Source organism: Choristoneura fumiferana, chromosome 21 (assembly GCF_025370935.1).
Source record: "Choristoneura fumiferana chromosome 21, NRCan_CFum_1, whole genome shotgun sequence".
In the NCBI taxonomy this organism is placed as follows: Eukaryota; Metazoa; Arthropoda; class Insecta; order Lepidoptera; family Tortricidae; genus Choristoneura; species Choristoneura fumiferana.
In genome coordinates this window covers 4,936,047-4,943,972 of record NC_133492.1, presented here as the reverse complement: position 1 = coordinate 4,943,972, position 7,926 = coordinate 4,936,047, and the positions used below count along the sequence as shown (strand labels likewise).

Sequence of the window (7,926 nt, the reverse complement as noted above, 5' to 3'; positions counted from 1 at the left end):
GCCGCGCACCTCTGAGTTTTCGAAATTCCTGTGCGAAATAATTTGAAATTTACCACGAGCTTTACGGTGAAGGAAAACATCGTGAGGAAACCTGCACACACCTGTGAAGTAATTCCATGGTATGTGTGGAGTTCCCAATCCGCACTGGCCCGCGTGGGAACTACGGCCCTAGCCCTCTTATTGTGAGAAAGAGGCCTGTGCCTAGCAGCAATGGGACGTATATAGTCTGGATGATGATGATGCAATAGCAATAGTATGCTTTCACGATATCCTTGCCGCAGTAACTTTTATGAGAAACTTCTATTTTACCGATTATAATTATATGTACAATTTGCTAGTTAACAGTAATAGACTACGAGTACTTTAAGTCAAACAAAAATTCCATTCATGAAAATCTTGCCACGCTTACACACCCCTAAAACAAAGACATCATTATTGTAATGGATGTCACAGGCTGCAACTCAAGTGCTCTAGAAACTAGTAGGCCTACTAGCTCACCAACTACCCTGCCATTCCATATCACCCTTATATTAAACCTTTTAAAGTTTCCAACAAATGCCAACATAAGTTAGCGTTTGCAAAGACTAGATGGCGCGACGGTCGGGCACATTAGCGACATCTCTCGGGGAGTGAGAAAATTGCTCTAAAATTATGTCGAGAAGTGTGACGCTTTTAACGCGTGCACTTGAGTTTAGATGTCATGAATTATCTACGTGACAACCCTAGCCGTTAAGTTTTAGAAAATCCTTTTGTTTTGCTCTTGACTTGTAGTGACTAAAGTAAGTTTATAAGCATATATTGCCTTCAGAAAGCAGCATACTTATATACCTATAGAACGCCTATATAGGCATGCACAGGCAATAGCCAGTCGAGGCGCCAAACATGATTTATGCATTTTATGCAACACCTAAACAGCGATTAGCATTAAATACCTGAGCTAAATGCAAACACCTACGTGACAAGATTCCATCCATACACAGGAAAAAAGCTGTATTTTATGCTTCCCGTTCTGTAGCTACTTACATTTAGTGGTTCTGTCGATGGTCTATTCATTGAATCAACATTTTTAATTTATCCAAAAAAATCACAGATACAAGGTCAGAAATATATAAAATTAAAATTAAAATTTCCTACCGAAATATATATTTTTACAAGCTTTTATTTAACTTGCAACGTTCGCATTTTAACTATGTTTGTGTGTTTATTCGTATGTAAGTAAAAGCCCTCTCATTCTGAGAGGAGGCCTGTGCCCAGCAGTGGAACATAATAGATGAAGGTAAATTTGCAAACCATTTCTCGAACATTTCTCTGTTTCCGATTGAACTTTAGCCATGGGTGGGTACCTACTTATGTAAATAGGTGTAGGTACGACGATAAATACAAAATCCCGCGGAGCTACTACAAAATTCAAAAAATCGAAGTGTGTCGCTCCGTCCCTCTGATACTTATAAGTACTATTTAGTACGAGAGTGAGAGTGATGCTACGATACGGATTTTCGACTTTCGAATTTCGGAGTATGCCCTCTAGTTGTAATTGTCTCCGCAGGTGGGAACTCTTCAATGGTTTATGGTGTTGACTTGAAACTTGGTACTCAACAAAATCTTGAAAAGAATGAACCTTGATCCTGACTCTTGAATCTTGACGTAAACCCTACACTTCAGTCAACTCGTGACCACGGCAGCTGCAATATACCTAAGTTAATCAAAACATCGCGATGAAACAAGGTATTCAAAGTAAAATTTGATCCACTCCTTGTGATCGGATTAACATTAAATTGAATATATGTAGCTTACCTTTAATACAACAATGACATGCTTTAGTTTTTTTTTTTTCTAAATAAAATAATGATAGAAAATAAAAAATGATCAAAAATCGATAAAAAGGGAAGTCTTTCGCATTTACTTGAAAAGGTGAAAAATTGTATTTTACGTCAGTACTGTACTAGAGGTGTGATATAGTTTGGATAACAATATTCAAGTATATACCAGCGATATGCTAAGCCGGGACCTTTTTATAGCGGCAACACTTCTTGGTATTATTTTTTCTAACTTGTTTGAGTCACTGCTGAAATACATTATTTTCTTTCCTTCTTTCTTTCTTTCAAGTACAGTCAACAAAATGTATAGTCAGAAAACAAATCTTACAAATAAAAAATGTTGACATAACTTATTGTGCCTTAACTAAAATATTTATTTACTTATTCAACAAAAATTACAGCATTACAGTTAAACACCAAGGCGCTGTATAATCAAATTATACAAAAAAAACCCGTGTGTGTCGGGTTAGAATTACACCTCTCCATTTCTTCGTGGATTGCGTAAGAGGCGACTGAGGATATAGGTTAAGGTATACCGTAGGCGACAGGCTAGCAACCTGTCACTATTGTACCGTTTTTGTCAAACTTAAACCTAAAATTGCTAAAAGTGGCTCCGAAGCGGTAACGTTTTGTGTGCTCTGCCTACCCCGTTTTGGGAATACAGGCGTGATTTTTGTGTGTGTACAAAAAAAAAGACATAAAATACATTTAAAAAAAACTGAATAAGTAGTTAAGGATTTTTGAACGTCGAAATATGTCTCATCGTGTCAGTTGTTTGTGCGCTGATACCAAGCGTTGCATCAAATCCGAGTTCAAAACACTGCTATCAAAGTTTTATAAATAAATTATTGTAAACAATGTTCGAGATAAGAATGGAAAATAATTAACAAACCCTCTTAGGTATCTGTTTACAACACAATACAAAACAACACAAATATTTTTTATTGCAGACCACTAATCAGTACAAAAAATCTATATACGAGTATTACACATACATTCAGGGTGGTAGGGCGGACTTATCGCTTAAAAGCGATCTCTTCCAGACAACCATTTGGGTACATAGATCTTATAATTATGTCGAAATCGTAGGTGGCGGACACAGAAACAAAAAACAAGAACAAACAAAAAATCATCAATATCAAAATAAATACAAATGATATAACTATATAAATACATACATACATACAATAAAGTCAAAGTCAAAGTCAAAATATCTTTATTCAATTTAGGCTATAACAAGCACTTATGAATGTCAAAAAAAATCTACCACCGGTTCGGAAAAACCTCTGCTGAGAAGAATCCGGCAAGAAACTCAACGAGGCATATATATTTTTTTAAACAGATTTACAATATTAATACTTATACAATACATATACTACTAATATAAAAAGCAATAGAAATTGTCAAAAGGCCGAAATGTAAGACTTTACGAGTTTACTTTGTTTTTTAACCGACTTCAAAAAAGGAGGAGGTTATCAAATCGGTTGTTTTTTTGTTACCTCAGAACTCCGTCATTTATGAACCGATTTGATTTTTTTTTGCGTTCTTTAATGCTTTCAATTAGGTCTCATAAGCACCAAATCAGGATCTGATGATTGGATACTAAGGAAATCGAGGGAACTCGATTCAAATGTTGTAGGGACACCTATGGTAATTTTGATATATTTTTGATATATTTTACTTAGTAGTAACTCGTGCATTTGCTCTTGAAAATCATCATTTGGTGAAGTGGAACTGATGATGAAGACCACAGTTGACCATCGGAGTTACTACTCAAAACAAGTATTTCATGGGTTGAATTTCAATTACTTTAACACAGTTGCTAAGCCATTTATGCTCCTCGTAAATCTCGTAATGCATATGGTGAAATGGAATGGGTGGTGAAGCACCAGGACTCCTCAATAATGAGTCTCTGCATCGGAAAAAGCAATCTTTTGTAAAAGAACGAGCAGTTGACATTAAACTATGTATTTTAGATTATTTACTGCTGACTGTACCTACCTACCTACCAGTAACGCCGACACAGAAAGAGGGGTGTTATAAGTTTGACGCCGATATCTTGACTGTGGCATCGTAACTCTCACTCAAACGGATGAACCGATTTTAATAGGTGGGTGCGGTTTTTTTACGTGAAAGCTAGTTTTTTTCCTGTGGTTCTTAGTAATGTTTGATAGTTAGGTAGTCTGGCAATTTTGGGATATTGAACTTTGTAATGACAATAGCGGGGATTTTTCAACTTTTAAGTTTGTTACACTTCGAGAGGTAATGCTTGGAAGTAAGGCTTGTCTTGGGGTCAATGACTGTAGCAGAAAATCGGGACGACATTTTTACTTTATAATTTTAGTTTAGTTTATATAGTAGGTACTTATTTAGTTTTGTAATTGTTTTTGTCAGTAGTAAATATTTAAACATAGCCTGCTCTTAGTTAATCCGTAAACATTAGCAGGCATATTAATTAACAAGTGTAACATGCTTCGTAACAAAACAAATTGTAGATTTTTAACATTTATTTTAGTGTGTTGTTAGTTAAATTGATAAGTAATATTGACTTTAAAGTTTGTTACACTTTATGTTTTCATTTTTTTACCATAGACTGTACAGTGTAAACATGTGTGACCACAACTGAACAAGCCGCCCGAAAGAGGTAATTAGGTAGACAGTTTCGCAAAAAGTAACTATAAAACTGATAAACTTAAGATCAAGCCCGACATCTTAAATGATTTTCTTCATTGCTTTTCCTCAACATCGTATAGGCATAACCAATAGGTTATTGTTGTTTAGAAAACGAGATAAGAATGTTTATACTAACGAGGTTTCATACAGTTATAACTAATCAAATCAATATGTACTTAACATAGGTACATAGGTACACTGCGTGTGGTATTATTATTATTTACTAGTTAACGCTGTAGTCAAGCGCGTATCGTAAATAACATAAAGAGATGAATAGAGATATCTATATCTAATTAGATACTAGCTATATTAAATTAGTTACTAAATAGTATTTGTATTTGTATTTAAAATAATTAGTAGAATAATTCGTAAGTTTGTAGTATATTTATTGTAATTAAGCTTAAATACATAGACATTTTTAAGGCTTGAAGGAAAATGTAGGTACAAACTGCGATTAATGGGCGTAGTAATGTTATAGGCTTAGTAAATGTAGCAGTGGGACGTATTAGCTGGATATATGATGACTAGACAGACAGTAATTTTTAGTAGGTTATTAAATAGATAATATATGAAATGTATAGTAGGTAGGTACGTATTAAATTTAGGCTTGCGGAAATGTACTAAGGTAATCTTCAGTAGGTATTATAGGTACTCCCCTGTAGTAAACTGCAGATTTGTCAATTAGTTTAACACTGGTTATCCCGCTAAATTATAAATGCGAAAGTTTATAGCATTTTAAACTTTCGTGATTTTCACTCATAGTCAAAATACCACAAACGGGACTTATCACGCTAAAACACACGAGTAATATTTACCTCGACGTTTTAACCTCATTACAGTGGCCGTCCGTGATCACGAGTAGACTCTAGAGTACGAGTAGAGTCTAGACTTATCTAGCTAAATAATCAAAGACTAATTATTATTAACCAATTTTATAAGTTTATTTATTTTTTCATATGAATATCATAAAAATGGTGGAAAAAAACTAATTATGTAGGTATTAAATATATTGACCCGGATAACTCACGTCTTAAATCGAGTTTAGCTCGACATGTTTCGGGCTAATCCGTAGCCCTTCGTCTATGTAATTATGTAGGTATTTATATCTTAGAATAAGTATTAGGTTTTTGAGATTATTTTCAAATATTAATAAAAAAATATAATAGATTTCTGGTAAGGGTGAATGTTATACTAGAATATGTCATTTATATATAATTTAAGTAGATGGTAATATATTTTTTTTTAATTAGTACGATTGTGAACTAGGGTTAATTTAACCAATTTAGAAAAGTTGAAAAGCCTCCGACATTGTCTCTTCAAAGTATATCTCACAAACGGCTGAACCGATTTGAAAGATACATAAACGTAGCCGTGTGTCGAATTGAACTTAACTGTAGTTTAGAATTAAGATAAATTGTATATTTATAACTGCCTACTAAAAAGTGAATATACATAAGCTTTTTACTTATATCTCACAACAATAAAAAACAAAATGCGATCAACACATTTATTTCCAAAAACCGTTACAAAAAGCCGTAGGTATATAAAAAATTTACTTCTCCGAATCATGCTCGTGGACAACTTGGGGCTTGAAATCCAGGTCCAACACCTTGCTCAAGCTGTTGACATACATATCCAGCCGCTGGGTCATGTAGTAGCAACGACGGTCCTTGATCTGCCTGTTCTGATTCAAATCCATCACGCTGATGAGCAGCCCATCTCTGGTCCTTGACAACCCAGGGCATCTCACTCCATCAGGCCCAGTAAAGTAGCTAGAGCCATAGAACAACCCCAAGTCTTTATGCGCTGGTTTACCATCAGCAGAAGTGAACTCGTTAGGGAACTCCTCATACCCAACCCTGTTAATCGCAGCAGTGAAGTAGCAGTTCGTAATAGCGGCGTTTCTTGCTTCAATGTTCCACATGTACTCGCTTCCAGCCTCAGCAGCGATGGTAGCAGAAGGGTTGAAGACGATTTCAGCACCGTTCTGTCCGAACATCATCCAGTTCAAGACGTGGTGGCGTCCGAAGCAGATGTTAACGGCGATTTTGCCGTAGCGCGTCGCGAAAACGGGATGGCCTGTGTTACCTTCCATGTAGTAGTTAGACTCGTTGAAGTCTCCGACTCTCGGTATGTGGTTCTTTCTATGCTTACCGATAACATTGCCAGTGTCGCTGATGACAACAGCAGTGTTCCAGAGAATGTCGGCGTGTTTCTCATCTCTTTCAAGTATAGAAGATACGATTACCATTGAGTACTTTATGGCCAGTTCGCGAAGGAACTTCGTTGTCTGTCCATTTTCAGCCGACTCCGCGAATTCGCACCACGGCTGCTTCTCTCGGGTGCAAAAAGCGAACGGCATATTCCATAACTCTTGGAAACATATGATGTTAACACCTTCTGCGCCGGCGACGTCGATGATCTTCTTCACTTTATCAAAGATTGTTTTTTTCTGCTCATTGATCGGACGGTCGGTGGGTACAGCGATGGAGTGTTGGATGACACCGACTTTGACGATCCTTGGGGGACGTGTTTGTTCTTTCTTGGCTGGGAAGGCATAGGCGGCGATTTCAAAGTCTGCTTCCTTGGCAGCGGCGAGTGAGGAGTCCTTGATTTTTACCTCATGGTGGTCTTTTCTGCCGTAGTAGATCCGGTTGAACTCGTCGAGGTCGCGACCGCTGAGGTTGTTGTTGATGATAGCTTCTAAGCTGGGAGTTTCGCCGTCCATGATGTCGTGGGTAGTGATCGGTTGATAGTGCGTGGTCCTCGCGCCGGCCTGCCGTTAAATAGGGTGTAGCGGAGGTACAGACTCGTGTGCATAGGAACGTATCTGTGTGGTCCGACTGTTTCTTGACGACCTTCGACCTGATGTGATAAAGCTTGAGACAATAACGGAATGAAAAATATTTGAGTTATCAATAGAGCTTGAATACGTGACTGGATGTTTGTAATCCCTGTTTATTATTCTGTCTGTTTGTGCGAGGGACAGTTAATCTGAATATTTTTTCTGTTATCTTAACTTATGAGGGTAGTTATTTATTTATTTTTAATTTTCGAGCGGAGTAAGGGCTTGAGAGCATAAAGCATGAGAAATAACATGAATAAATAAATTTTAGTACAATTTATTGTTTATTTTTTTAAGAACGCGCGTACGTAGGCACCTATTGCGTTTGTATGGATACAAACGCGCGTTGACGGCACATCACATTTAAAAAACACACGTTAAGTATAATAGCTTTGACGCAGACGATGCGCGTTTGCAGCGCAGAAAAATCTCAAAAAGCTAGTACACCTGCAACTCTACTGGGTACCAAATTAATGATAGCTAAATAACTAAGAATCTAAAAAAAAGGTATGCATTAGCAAGGTTTGGCGAAAGCCTATGTCCAGCAATGCACGTCTTTAGGCTAACAAATACCTACCTACTTATAATAAT

At 36.7% G+C, this 7,926-nt stretch overlaps 1 long non-coding RNA gene and 1 pseudogene across 2 annotated transcripts in view; both read right to left on the bottom strand.

The window, feature by feature from the left end:
- Positions 1-7,926, bottom strand: part of LOC141439885 (uncharacterized) — a 158,042-nt gene that overhangs the window by 68,324 nt on the left and 81,792 nt on the right. The gene's annotated exons all lie outside the window — the stretch shown is intronic.
- LOC141439480 (beta-ureidopropionase pseudogene) lies at positions 5,984-7,272 on the bottom strand (annotated as a pseudogene). The gene has a single exon (XR_012452598.1). The product of XR_012452598.1 is annotated as a beta-ureidopropionase pseudogene (transcript).